The sequence below is a fragment of the Callorhinchus milii genome, unplaced genomic scaffold (assembly GCF_018977255.1).
Source record: "Callorhinchus milii isolate IMCB2004 unplaced genomic scaffold, IMCB_Cmil_1.0 Scaffold13, whole genome shotgun sequence".
Classification (NCBI taxonomy): domain Eukaryota; kingdom Metazoa; phylum Chordata; class Chondrichthyes; order Chimaeriformes; family Callorhinchidae; genus Callorhinchus; species Callorhinchus milii.
In genome coordinates, this window is record NW_024704754.1 from 18074585 (window position 1) to 18090107 (window position 15523).

Sequence of the window (15523 nt, forward strand, 5' to 3'; positions counted from 1 at the left end):
GGGAGGTGGGGCGGGTGGTGTGGTGGGTGGTGGGGGAGGTGGGGCGGGTGGTGTGGTGGGTAGGGTGGGGAGGTGGGGCGGGTGGTGTGGTGGGTGGGGGGGGGCAGGTGTAGGCTCCGACAACTCAGCGTTGACCCAGGGCCGGGCTGGAGGGTCGGCCTGGAACTGGTTCGTTTCCCCGGCTCTGTGACCGAGGTCCCTTTCTGTCTCCTCCCTTGCCTTCTCATGCGAGGCAACGCGGACAAGTTCGTTGGTTGAATCCTTCCCAGACGCTCGCTAACTAGTCTCAGATGTTCCGCACGGATAATTAGCCCTATTTATGAGAGCGTTGGAGCTGTTAGGAAGCAACGGACGCAACGAATCTCGGCACAACAACAGAGCTTTGTGTGTGTGTGTGTGTGTGTGTGTGTGTGCGTCCGCACGACAGGACCTGTCACTGAGAGAAAGCAGAACAGGGTCTCGGAGGTCAACCTCGGGACATCCTCCCCACGTGAAAGGCGCCTTTTGAATGCAATTAATCGTTGGCGCTGTCTGTTGCTCAGGGGCCCCAGTGCGCTGTCGAGCTTCGCGCATCACGTGGTCGAGACGTCTCGAAGCGCTCCGCCGAATACATTGTGAAGTGCAGCGACTGTGCATTTTGTGGGCCCCACACAGTCGGGGATTGAGCGAACAAATTCTTCTTTTTTGTCGTTGTTGAAGGGGCTTATTATCCCCGAGAAAGCGCTCCATTAATCAGCTAACAACCGGGTTCCTGCTAACTACTGGGCAAACGGGGGAGCGCGTGTGTGCGCGTGAGCGCGCGGAGTAACGAAACTTGCCTCAGGTTTCTTCCCGACCCGCCCGGGAATTGAACCCGGGTCCTCTCGCTTGCGAGGCGAGGGCTCTGACCACCACACTGCAGGACCCCCACAACGAACGGGGATTAAAAAATAACGATCATGTCGTGTTCCAGGTCGCAAGTTGCTTTTACCGCCCAATAAATTTACTCCCCCGTAAATTATTCTGTCGTCAAAGAAGCCGTTTGACCTCACAAAGAGGTTTTGAGCGACTGTTTCAGTGGCAAGAAACCTAAATACACTTTCAAAATCCCCGTGACTATTACACTTGTGTGATGAATTGCCTCCCATTAGCTCTGCGAATATCTTAGTTGGAGAATACCCCTAAGCATTGACTTATCCCTTGCTCCCCCTCGTGCATAATTTACGTTGCGACTTTCCACGTCTTCGCGTCTGGTTTGTCTTATTTTGCATCAAAGTGTTTTTTTCCTCTGTCGGTTCATTGCGTCCTTGTTATTTCACACCGCGCCTTGTCACACCGTCGAGACGTCCCGAAGCTCTTCGCTGCATATCCTGTCAAGTGGAGCGATTTTTTTTTCTCTGTGGGCGAAACACGGCAGTCAATTGCGCACAGCAGCGTCCCGCAAACAGTCGTGGATTGAGAGACCAAATTATTGTGATTAAGCGAGCGGACCTGGGTTCGATTCCCGGGGCAGAGCAAAACCTCAGCCAAGTTTCCTTACGCCACGCGTCTCTGGTTACCGAGCAGTGAGTAGGAACCTGGTGGTTAATCACTTTCTGAAGGTAATAATCCCGTCACAAATAAAATCCGCTCACTCAACCCACCGGACGCTGCTGTGCGCAATTGGCTGCCGCGTTTCGCCCACAAAATACACAGTCAATGCGCTCTACAATATATCCTGTGAAGCCCTTTGAGACGTCTCGACGGCTGTGTCGAGTACAAAGATCTCTTTATTATAAAACAGTGGCCGGTGCCCCTTCGAGCCGGGAGGACGTCTCAAAGCGTCTCATTGGGTTTTACAGTCCGGTGTGGTGACTGTGTGTTTTGTGGGCGAAACGTGCAGGTGAAGCCCAGGGGATATCGACCCGGTTCCCAAGGCACTGACGCTCTTCACCAGTTGAAACTTGTCTCTCTGAGTGTGTGTTGTGTGTGTGTGTGTGTGAAAATATCTGTGCCATGAAACAACTATGTCTGCCCTGGAGGGCAATTGGACTTGAGACACTTAAAAACTTTATGGATTTCGGGCAAGTTTCTACCCAGATCCTGAAATCCTGAATACTGTGTCCAAACACGCGAGGTTTGAATCAGATGGGGGGGTGTTGGGGGCGGAGGTGAGGGGATGTATTGCATTGCCGTTAAACCTCGCTCCCCGTCTGCCTGCTGAGTTGGACGTTAAATATCCAGCGGAGCTATTGGTAAAGGGAAGGGAGCTTCGAACCCACAACCTTCTGACTCAGAGGCGAGACGAGCTGTGCCAGGCCGACCCACGGGCTGACACGATCCCGATAAATAATAATAATAAGAATAATAATAATCCTTGCATTTGATATAGCGCTTTTCACGTCGGGAGGACGTCCCAAAGCGCTTCACAGAACACACTGTAAAGTGAATTGACTGTATATTTGTGGGCGAACGCGGCGGCCAATTGCGCACAGCAATGTCCCACAAACAGTCGTAGATTGAAAATGACCAATTTATTATTGTTTTTGGTTTTGGAGGGATTATTATTAGGCTCTGTGTGGAGTAAGGAAACTTGCCCAAGGTTTCGCCCTCTGCCTGGACGATAAAACCTGCGCTGTGTGTCAGGCTGACATTGCCCCGGTTCTAAATGAGTGCGATGTGTAAAGACTCGCTCCCTGCCTCAGACACACCTTGTACATTCTGTTCAGCCTCTGTAATCGTTGCTGATACACCCCGTGGAGCTCGGAGCCAAGGCCGACTGTTACTAACTCACCAACAGGAAGCATTCCAGTGCTGGCGGGGGGTGGTGAGGGGGGGGGGGGGGCGGGCAGGAACAGAGGCAACGCATCTCCATTCCCCGTGGCTCAGCGCTAACTAATTAGCTCCTAAATTTCTCCTAATTTGCTCATTTATAATTATCCTTGTATCTGGTACACCCCCCACCCCACCCTCACCCCAACCCCCCCCCCCCCCCACCCACCCGCTGTCGAAATGGGTTAGGGCAGGGATGTGTGTGGGGGAGGTTAGACTTTGGAAGCCACAAACTTCTGACTCCGAGGCTTGAGAGTGCTACCGACTGAGCCAGGCTGAGACCCTCAGAGCTGGGTTGAGGGGGATTGTGTGTGTGTGTGTGTGGGGGGGGGTGTGGTGGTGAGGGGAGTGGGGGGGGGGACACTGTACCAAGATGTGAGTGTTAGTCATTTATACTGCTGACTGCTGCCTTGTGCTCTTCCGTGCCTTGTTGCTTTGTGACCATCACCGTTGTAAGATCGCAGGGTTTGGTTGTCTGTGGGATGAAGGCCTCCTTTGAAGATTCAATAACCCTGAATGAAACTCCAAACAATGGGAATCGATCGGTCGGATAAAGTGTTTGCTCAGCCTTTTAATTCGTAACTTGTTTGGGGGAGTTTGTGTTTTCGAACAATGGATCACACTTCAAGGCTAAGACACACATACACACACACCCACACATAGAGTGACGGAGGAGAGAGAGAGACACACACACACACACATAGAGTGACGGAGGAGAGAGACACACACACACACACCCACACATAGAGTGACGGAGGAGAGAGAGAGAGACACACACACATAGAGTGACGGAGGAGAGAGACACACACACACCCACACATAGAGTGACGGAGGAGAGAGAGAGAGACACACACACACATAGAGTGACGGGGGAGAGAGACACACACACCCACACATAGAGTGACGGGGGAGAGAGAGAGACACCCACACACCCACACATAGAGTGACGGGGGAGAGAGAGACACACACACACCCACACATAGAGTGACGGGGGAGAGACACACACACACACACCCACACATAGAGTGACGGGGGAGAGAGAGACACACACACACACCCACACATAGAGTGACGGGGGAGAGAGAGACACACACACACCCACACATAGAGTGACGGGGGAGAGAGACACACACACACACCCACACATCTCAAAGACGTGATGAGGCGCTGTATCAGATGCGAGGATTATTATTATTACTTTTATTATCATTATTGTTATTAAGGCGCCTGGAGAATATCTCGAAGGGTCCTGCTGTGTGTTTGGTAGGCGAAGCGATTGGATTTGCAAAACAAAAAACCCAGGAAATATGTGAAGGATTAGGGTCTCGAGTTCACTGGCTTGAGATGTGAGGGCGTCACATTATAACAATAATAATCCACGTGTTTGATGCAGTGCCTGTAACATCAAAAGGCATTTCGCAGGAAATCACTGTCAAGCCCTGTGACTGTGTGTCTTGTGGGCGAAACACGGCTGCCAAGTTGAAGTGAGGGACCAATTTTTTAATCCTTGGGGGGTGGGGGGTGGGGGCGGAACTGTTGGCTCGGACACTGACAGAAATTCCCTTCTCTTTTCCAACAGCTCCACGGGAGCTTTAACATACACCTGACCAGGCACAGACAGGAGCTTAATGATCCTTCCATTTGATAGAGCGCTTTTCACGTCTTCCCGACGTCTCGAAGCGCTTCACAGAATAGACTGTAAAGTGAGTTGACCGTATATTTGTGGGGGCGAAACGCGGCAGCCGATTGCGCACAGCAGCGTCCCCGCAAAGCAGTCGTGGATTGAAATGGCTAATTTATTATTGGTGTGTTAGAGGGAATATTATCAGGCGTGCGGAGTAAGAAAACCTGCCCAAGGTTTGGCCCCCTGTCGGGAATCGAACCCGGGTCTCTCGCTTGCAAAGCGAGTGCTCTAACCACTGAGCGACAGGAGTCCACAATGTTTAACGTCTGAACTGGAGGACGCCTCCCCTAGTGCTGAGCTCAAAGTTCCCCGACTTGGGGCTCGAACCCACAATCTCCTGACGCTTAAGGTGAGAGGGCGAGTGACTGAGCACAGAACGGGATTGGGGAAAAGCAGCAGGGAAATAAATCAGCTTTGCTCATGTCGATACAACAGCAACAACAATAATAATAATCCTTATGTTTGGCAACAGCTCCTTTCATGTCAGTCTCAAACTGACCGAAGTGACTGTGCTGTGTGTTTTGTGGGTGAACGAGCCACGCGCTAGTGCGTTAGTTCAACAGTAACAACAACAACAACAGCTTGCATTTATATAGCGCCCTTCACGTCTCGGAGACGGAGAAGGGATTGGGAGGAGTTCCAAAGCTTCGGGGCGCGGCGGCTGAAAGCGCGGCCGCCGATGGTGGAGCGGAGGGGACGAGGGACGAGCAGGAGGTCGGAGCCAGCTGAGCGGAGGCAGTAGGTTGGGGGGTAAGCGGGTCGGAGAGGTAGGGAGGTGCCAGGGTAGTGAAGAGATCGGTAAACAACCCTAGCCAGCGTGACGTGCGATCGTGGAGCATTCGCACTCTAAATCATTAACAGCTATAGTTGACCTGGAAGGAAGTCTCAAGTCGGGATCTCACCACTTTTTGTCAACAGGGTTAGAATTGCCATCTGCCGCCTTCGACAGAGCAGACACCACATTGCAAATCCAGCCACAAGCCGAGTCTGACACGGGCACAAGTTACTCACAGGAAACGCGGGGTTAGTCACTGTGCTCAGTACGTTTACAGTCACTGTGGTGTTTGCCCAGATTGCACAAGTTGGTTGAGATCGGCTGAACCTATGACGTCCGGATTTCTCAATCGTTCCTCACCTGTCGCAATTGCTGATGATAATCCCGGCATTTGACACAGCGCCGTGTCACGTCTTCGAGACGTCTCAAAGCGCGTCACAGGACACACTGTAAAGTGAATGGACTGCGTATTTTATAGGCGAAACGCGGCAGCCGATTGCGCACGGCAGCGTCCCCCACAAATTGAGTGAGCAAATTATCATTAGTGGGGTTTTTTTTTTGGAGAGATTGTCACTTCTGGAAAGCGATTTGCCAATCGACTAACAACTGAGTTCCTGCTTACTGTGGGGTAAACAGAGGTGGGTGGGTGGGTGTGTGGAGTAAGGAAACTTGCCTAAGGTTTCCCCCTGAGCCGCTCGGGAACCGAAACGCTTGCGAGGCGAGAGCTCTACCCAACGCGTGATCTGAAGATGGTCAAAGATGAAGGGGGGGAGTGGGGAGCGCGAGTTGGAGGCAGGGACTGAGGCAGAGAATAGCCTGACTTTTACGGCTCTGTTTGGGGTCGAGCGTGGGGTATGGGGGGGTGGGTGGCGGTGGGGGGAGAGCAACCAAGCCCCTCTCCCACAGGAGATTATCTGGTACAAAGTGTGGACTGATTACTGCTGGTAGCAGAGAGAGATACTGGGCCGGAGATGTGAAAGCTCTTCAGCACAATGGATATGCTGTATTGATCGCTCGAACCTGTACGATCTGCACAGATTGTGATCCGCACATCAGATGATGTATGATCCCCTCGGAGCTTCTGAACCAGTATCTGTACACACAATAGGCGCACACACACACTCACACCACACTCACACACACACACACACACACACACACACTCACACACACACACTCACACACACACACTCACACACACACTCACACCACACACACACACACACTCACACACACACACACACACCACACACTCACACACACACACTCCACACACACACACCACACACACTCACACACACACTCACACACACACACTCACACACACTCACACACACACTCACACACACACACACGCACACCACCACACACACTCACACACACACACACTCACACACACTCACACACACACACACACACACACCACTCACACACACACACACTCACACACACTCACACACACACTCACACACACACCACACACACACACACTCACACACACACACACACACACACCACACACTCACACACACCACACACTCACACACACACACACTCACCACACACACACACACTCACACACACACACTCACACACGCACACTCACACACACACACACTCACCACACACACACACACTCACGCACACACACACACACACACTCACAAACACACACACACTCACGAGACGCAGTCTCTCTAAACTTTTTCATCCGTTGTTAATAAGAACAATATTCCTCGCGTTTGACCCCGCTCTCTTGCCAGCTCACTCTCATCTCTCTCCCACTCTCTCTCTCTCTTTGCTCTCTCTCTCTTTCTCTTGCCCTCTTTATCTCTCCCCCTCTCTCGCTCCAGCTTTCTGCCATGCTCTCTCGCTCCCTCCCATCTCTCTCTCCCTCCCTCTCTCACGCTCCCCCTCTCTCTCATCGCTGCAGAAAGCAACAAGATTCCATTTACAGAGCGCCTTTCACGTCGGGAGGACGTCCCGAGGCGCTGTAGCCTCACAGTAGCCTCACAGACAGCAGTGGATCACACACTCCGGCAAAGCAGAACCCTTCGCAGGATTCGCTGTCGCGTGTAACGACTGTGTTATCGGTGGACGAAACACAAGAGCCAATTTGCGCGCAGCGACGTCCCACAAAACAGCCTCGAAGCGAGTGACCGATTTTATCAGGAGGGATTGTCGGCCAGGACATTGAGAGAGAGAGAGAGAGAGAGAGAGAGAGGAAGAGAGAGAGAAACTCCCTACTCTTTTCTCTTTCCTTGTCCAGGCAGTAATGATTATAATATTAATAGTCTCTTCGATGAAGAGGCTCTCGTACCCGGGAGAACGTCTCAAAATATTTGGGACCCTTTATTGTCTAAGCTGCCTCTCCAGTGCGGTGACTGGTGGTGGTGGGGGGGGGGGAGAGAGAGCGTTGTCAGAGACTTGTGCCCTGTTCGAGAGGACATTAAAGATCCTGCAAAGTTTTCCTCTCTCTCTCTCTCTCTCTCACAGTGGCCGACAATCCCCCTGATAAAATCGGTCACTCGCTCCACGGCTGTTTGTGGGACAACGTTGTGTGCAAATTAGCTTCCGCGTTTCCCCCACAAAAGTACTCACAGTCACAATGTCCTCACGTAACAGACCAACTTCGCATTGCTACGGGTTCCTGTGTCTGCGTATGCAATTAATCTTTCCAACGAGCGAAATAATTGAATGCCACATCGCTGGTTTATTCAACAACACAAAAAAAATAGGAGTAATCTTTAATTTTTAATGGGATGCTTATTAACGAGCTAATTACTTAGCGGCAAATGATCCTGCAATGGAGTACTAATGTGACATAACAGATAGAAACTGCGCCACAATTTTTTTTTTGCAACTGTGTAGGAAGTGTCGCTATATTAAATTAAATAAAGATCTCTCTTTCTCTCGCGAACGTTCCAGTTACCTCCCAAAATGTTTGTAAGCCTGCGTGGTTTGTTTTAGTTACAGTCAGTTACAGAGTGTTTGTGTAACTACGTAATAATAATAATTCTGGCATTTGACACAGCGCCTCATCACGTCTTCGAGACATCTCGAAGCACTTCGCAGGATACACTGTAAACTGAATTGATGGCGTATTTTGTGGGCGAAACGCGGCAGCCAATTGCGCACAGCAGTGTCCCCGCAAACAGCCGTGGATGGAATGACCAAATTATTATTATTATTATTTTTGGGGAGGAGGGATTATTGCCTCCGGAAAGCGATCCGCCAGTCGACCAAGAACCGCTATCCTATTTACTGCTGCGTAAACAGAGGCGCGTGGGTGGAGTAAGGAAACTTGCCTAAGTTTCCCGTGCGAACGGGAATCGGACCCGGGTCCTCTCGCTTGGGAGGAGAGCGCTCCAACCACTGGAGCCACGGGTCTCAAGACGGTCAGGGAGTAACTCCCCCTTGCCCTGCCTAACCGTCCCCTCCGTCCCAGGGAAAGGGAGCGTTGGAGCGTTGCGGCGAGAGAGAGAGAGAGAGAGAGGAACTCTGCGTGCAGGTGACCCGGAGTTAAATCAGTGAGCTCTCATCCAGAAGGCAGGATTAGCTTCGAAACGCAGCCATGTGTCGACTCACAGCTGCCAGCGTGCAGCTCTGAGACGAGGCAGTCACCGTGAAAGAGTTCACAAGATCGCGAGAGAAAGCTCCGGGCCGGAGGGGGAAGCGCAGAGCTCCGAGCGCGGCAGGATTCGGATATCCGGCTCATCGACCGGCCTTAGCCTCAGTCCGTCAGACTGTTTTGTCTTCATATTTACTTAATGGTGGAAAATCCTTCAATTCAATCTGGCCTTCAGCCATTCTGCCTCCGACCCCTGGAACTCCCTGTCTCTGTCAATGCTCCTCGCCCTCTCCCCACTTCTTTATCTATCTTCGAAAATCCCACCGTAAAACCTACCTCTTCTCTGGAGCCCTGTGGCTCTGTGGTCAGAGCCCTCGGTTCGATTCCCAGGCGGGGAGAAACCGTAGAGAAGTTTCCTTACTCCACACACACACACACACACACACACACCTGCCGCACCGGGGTGCAGAACGCACAGTCGCTTCAGCTCCCCTCTCGACTCTCTACCCCCTCCTCGCTCCCTCCCTCCCTTCCCTCCCCTCCCCTCACCATTTCCCCCCAAATGCTCGGGTCCCGACCTAACTGGCCAGCGCCTTGGGACGTCCTCCCGACGTGAAAGGCGCTCTATAAATGCACTCTTTTTGTTGTTGTTGTTGTTGCTGTGGTTGTGGTTGTCGTTGCGGGTGAATCCCGTGCGGGCGGTTCGAGGCGACGCGATGACGTTCCTCGCGAGGCGTGGGAAACGCCAGGATTATTACGAGGGCGCAAGAGATGCCTCCGTCCCGTTGCAAAATTGGCGCGTCGGATCGGGAAGCCCGAGTTGGCAGAGGCGCCAGTTTGAGGAAATGCCAGTTTCTGGGTAACGGTTTCCCGTGTTTGCATTTGATTTAATCGTCTTGAAGTCTGAAATGATGCGAGCTAATTTGTGTTATTTGGTAAATCAGCGTCCACGTTTCTCACACTCATCCTCAATGGATTTTCCTTCCCAAGCAAGCCAATTATTTGCGCCACGTTAATATAATAATAGTAATAATAATCCAATTTGTTCGCAGAGATCGCCAACAAACAAACACACGCACACACAGGCACACACCGTTCGGTTGTCAGCCAGGATGCCAGGAGCGAGGATCCTTCAAGTTCCACCCCAACAGGGCACAGCCTGGGAATGAGCGCTCTCCTATCCACCACCCGCCCCCCGCCACCCCCCACTACATTGGTGGTGGGGGGGGGTGGGGTGCAACCCCAATGTAAAGTTGGGGGCTTAAACCCACAACCTTCTGACTCGCAGGCGAGAGGACGATTGACTGAGCCACAGACTGGTGCATTTTTATATAATAATAATAATAATAATTAAACGCCTCACATTGGGGAACTTTTATGAAACGCCTTCTCAAAGCCCTCAGTCTGTGCCGTGGTTTGCCGTCTTCGCCCAGTCTGGTTACCGGTTGCCTCATCATCAACAACAACAACAAATTTGATTTACACAGCGCCTTTCACATCGTTGAGGACGTCCCAAGCCACTGGGCAGTCAGGGATTTGGACCCGAGCTGGGGCTTGGGGATCAGGAAGGGGTGGAGGGCGGGGAGGGTTGGGGTAGGGGGATGACCGAAGGCGGCACGGATGAAGAGGAGGGTCTTGAGTTGGGCCTTGAAGGAGGCCAGGGAGTCCAGGAGACCCATTGAGCAAATGTGTCGCAACACACTGCCTGTCGAATCCTCGCTCCTTCAACCCTGAGCACCTTCTGCAAACCGTCTAATGCCTTATGTGATGTAGATGGAGAGTGACTGATTGCTGTGTGATCAGAGAGCAGAGTGCGCGGCAATAAGCAAACCTGTGAGGAAGCTTCGCGCTGACTATAATAGGTGTTGCCTTTCCCGCCTGCTGTCTGTGGCCTTTATTAACGCCCTCCCTCACTTGAGAACCAAAGCTTACATTCGCAGCAATGAGGATCACAGCGTAAAGCAAACGGGAGAAGACAAAGCACTGGGCGTGTGTGTGTATGTGACTGCGTGTGGGTCTGTGTGTGTGCGCGCGCGCGTGCGGTGTGTCTGTGTGTCGGGGGGTGGGTTGGGGCGGTTGGTTTGAGGGTGGGGGGGATGTCGGGGTGGAAAGAGAGAAAGGGAGACCAAATGCACAGTTGAAAAGAAAGATCTTCAGGCAGATCTTAACAACAATAACGTTGTGTGTGTGTGTGTGTGTTTAATGGTACTCGGGCTGCCGACGGCAACAATCTCTGATGTATTATCGGACGCAGGTCAAGTCAACAAGGTTGAAGTATCAATGCCAGTGAACAGCTCAGCATTTTGAGCTTTCCTAACCCATTTCTTGTGCTAATTAGCACCAGGTACGGCCGTTAAGGAATGCCACTTGAGGTTTTCCCCCAATAACTGAGGACGTGCACTTTCTAAATGAGCGTCGCTCCAATCATAATAAGTTCTCACATTTGATACGGCGCCGTGTCGTGGCGAGAGGACATCTCCAAGCCCTACATGGGATTTTACTGCAAAGGGTAGTGACTGGGTGTGTGTTTTGTGAGCAAACGCAGCAGCCAATTTGCCTGCAGGAAAGTCCCACGAACAGCAAAGTGAATGATTGATTTTTGTTTTGCAAAATTGGGGGTTTGTCGCAGCGCGAGAGAGAGAGAGAGAGAGAGAGAGAGAAACTCCCTTCCCTTTTCAAACAGCGCCTGAGTATCTTTAACATCCACCTGAACAGGGGCACCGATGGGAGGGGGCTCGGTTTGACGTCTCATCTGAAGGATGGCGTCTCTGACAAGGCAGCACTGCGCTGGAGAATCAGCCTGGACTGTGATCATCGGTGCAACCTCTTACCCGGTTCCCATCAAACCACTTAACCCGCTCTTTCTTGAAAGAGTTAATCAACGCAGCAGATATAAATCAATCACATCTCCCTCTCTCTCCTCCACCGCCTTATTCCTCGCCCTGTATATGTACACACACCCACACGCACACTCGGTTCCTGCTCCAGTTTAGTAGATTGAATCTCATTATTTAATGTCCCCAAAGCCACATGTTTTGTTATTGATTGTCACTCTGCGGCAGGATGGTGTGTGCGAGTGCGCGCGCGTGTGTGAGTGCGTGTGTGTGTGTGTGTGTGTGAGCCTATGTGTGTGTGTGAGTGCGTGTGTGTGTGTGTGTGAGCCTATGTGTGTGTGTGTGAGCCTATGTGTGTGTGTGAGTGCGTGTGTGTGTGTGTGAGCCTATGTGTGTGTGTGTGTGAGCCTGTGTGTGTGTGTGTGAGCCTATGTGTGTGTGTGTGTGAGCCTATGTGTGTGTGTGAGTGCGTGTGTGTGTGAGCCTATGTGTGTGTGTGTGAGCCTATGTGTGTGTGTGAGTGCGTGTGTGTGTGTGTGAAAGCCTATGTGTCTGTCTGTGTGTTTTCCAAAGTTCCTGTCGCAATTTATGCAAACGAATCCCACGTTGACAGGAGCTAATTGCTGACACCTCTCTCCCCAGCCACAAACTCCCTCACGTTTCCTGTGATGATTTCGCACCCTCACATCATCGCGGTGATGAATTAAACCCGACCCAAACCCCTTTCTCTCCTCCCGCCTTCCCCCCCCCCTAGTCCCCGGTAAAACATTGGGCTCTATATTTTCTTTCTCTATTTCTGTTATTTTTCCTCCCTCACTCCCTCTCTCCTTTCAAGTCAGGAGGACGTCTCACAAGATTCACTTCAAAGTGTAGTGACTGTGTGTTTTGCGGGCGAACACGGCAGTCAATAGTCGGGCAGCGACGTCGCCGCAAACAGCCGGGAAGCGAACGGATAACTATTGTCCTTCTTATTCCCCTTCCCTCCCTCTGTCCCTCGGTTCCCCCTTCCCACATCGGAGGCTGTGCACAATATCAACCCTTTCCTCACGCTCCCCATCCTCTCTCATCCCCGGGAAAGGCGGAGGGGATTTACAGTCAGGATTCCTCGACCGGATTAGAATCCAATTATCACCACACAGAAAGGGTTAAGGGGAAGATTATCGTACAAACTACTGACCTAGCAGATTAATTCACCGGTCGAGCCTCTGCGCTCCGCAGGAGAAAGCAAATTCAACTTGAAATTCTGAACTGGGTAATGAGTTTCGGAGATAAAATATACCGTCTAGTTTTGAACATCGGTGTAAGTGCCGCAGTGTTTAAAACCCCTCAGTAATTACAGAGAGCAGAACAGGATATCAATGTTGACAGGGACTCTCACCAGCTTCTATTTGGACTTCAACACTAAAAATCCTTTTTATTGTTAACGATCCACATGATAATAATCCGAGCAAATCCTCAGAGTGCTTCACAGGGTTTTACTGTAAAGTCCAGCCACCGCGTGTTTGGTGGGCGAACACAGCAGCCGATGTACCCACAGCGACTTCCTTACTCCACACACCTCAGTTTACAGCGGTGAGAAGCGAACCTGGTTCTTAGTCGATTTGCGGATCGCTTTCCCGGGAAGGTTAACAATCCCTCCAAAAAAATTTCAGTCAATCCACAACTGTTTGTGGGGACGCTGCTGAGCGCGTTTCGCCCACAAAATATACAGTCAATACTTTACAGTATCTTCTGTGAAGCGCTTTGAGATGTCTAAGATGTGATAAGACGCTGTATCAAATACAAGGATTATGATTATTATTATTATAGGTATGTGAAGGATAGAGGCTTGAAGGGATCTGGGGGAAAGGTGGGATTGAATGGACTTGCTCTTAGAGTCAGAACAGACTTGATGGGCTGAATGGCCTCCTCCTGCACTGTAAACGTCTCTGATTCAACAAACGCCTAGATTCCTCGCCGGATCAATGACATATTCTAATCTCCTGGAAATTGCTGGTGTCCCCCCTAAGCTCAATGCCATTGCACGTCTGTGGGTGGGACCTGATCAATACAATTAAGAATATACGTCAAGCATTTGCAGACTGTTATGATGGAGCCGTTTTATTGGTGAGAACTCCGGGTGAATTGTCAAAGGCCGGGTGTTTGTAACAGTAAAATAGTATTGGCTTGTAAATGGCATTCAGGAATAAAATACCTCAGCCACTGCCTGGTTTCCACCTTCTATGCCTTCGCCGGTGAGGGAAATCTGACAGCAATACAGACCGGAAGAAATGTGCAGTGCAGAAGAGAACTCGTGAACATGGAAGGTTTTTTGGACAACAAAGCTAAACTGAGGGCAAGGCTGTTTTGTATGCTGTCGAGGTCTGTTGACGATGATCCTTTTTGCTGGGATGTCAGTGAAGACTGTAAACTGAACGGTTACACATTGTGATGAACGCGCGAGAACATCAACAGCCTCCACAAGATACACACTCAATAATAATCTCTCAGGTGCTCCGTCGATAAGACATTCCAACAGCAATAAATCATCGCTGTCAGTTTGCTAAGCATCTGCCTGTTCCAGCCGGGAAAGAGGTCTTCATCGTGTAGCATAGCGGTTAGTGTGCTCGCCTCGCAAGCGAGAAGACCTGGGTTCCATTCCCGGGCGGGTCAGGGCGAAACCTTAGGCAAGTTTCCTTACTACACACACACACACACACACCCGCCCCCTGTTTACTTAACAGTAAGTAGGAACCCGGTGGTTAGTTGATGGGCATCAGATCACTTTCCAGGGGTAACAATCCCCTTCAGAAGCAAAATAATAATAATTTGGTCACTCAATCCATGACTGTTTGTGGGACACTGCTGACTGTTGTGTTTCACCCACAAAATATACAGTCAATTAATTCCCTTAATTAATACAGTATATTCTGAAGTGTTTTTAGGCGTCTCGACGACGTGATGAAGGGCTGTGTCAAGTGCAAGGATTATTATTATTATTATTATTTACGCAGTGCACTTCACATGGGGGTAGCGTCTCGGAGCGCTGAACAGCGGGGGAGGCCGGGACTGAGAGACCGAGGCTGCAAAAAGAATGGGCCCAGTGAAAGCTCCTTTTGTTAATGAGGGAGTAGCCCTTATAAGGGGACTGGGAGAGGCACAGGTGCACCACATAGACAACCAGATGGAGGCAGCCCTGGCTGGTTGGGTTGGGAGCTCAGGGGAGAGAATGACTGGTTTGGATGAAGAAAGTCCCATTTTATCTCGTCCCTCCAGAACGCCCGCCCTCCCATCGCAGCGTTGAGCTGCTCTTCGAACGAGTCTCAGCTTCCTGCCCTCAACCGCCAGAAGAAATTGGAACAAACTGAGTAAGTCTACTTCCCAAAGCCAGCCCTCATTTTGTGGATTATTATGTATAGAGTTCGATTGATGTGCAGTTGTGGAGCAAGTAGGACTTTAAGACCATATTAAGAGCATCTTAAAGTTCCTTCTTGGCTACGAAGGAACTATCTTCACAGTGTTTCTCATTGTCAGCAGAGACCGGAGTAATATCATGTGCTTGAAAAATACTTGTCTTTTTACCCTGAAAGGCAAGGCATTGCCTACCCAAACTCTGGTGAAGATTAATGACTATTAATTTATTTAAGGACTTTAATTAAAATTGGCTTTTGTGAGATCAAGCCTAAATTCCTAGACTTTTCAGCAATTGTTTGCTCACAGAATGGCTTCGAGAAGGAAGGAGGGAGGGGGGGGGGGAAGAAAGTATTGAGGTATGGATCAACCATGATCTTATAGAAATGGGGAACAGGCTCGAGGGGCTGAATGGCCTCCTCCTGTTTGTGTGTTTCTACGTGTCAATGGGACTGAGATTCTTTGCAAACGGGTTGTGT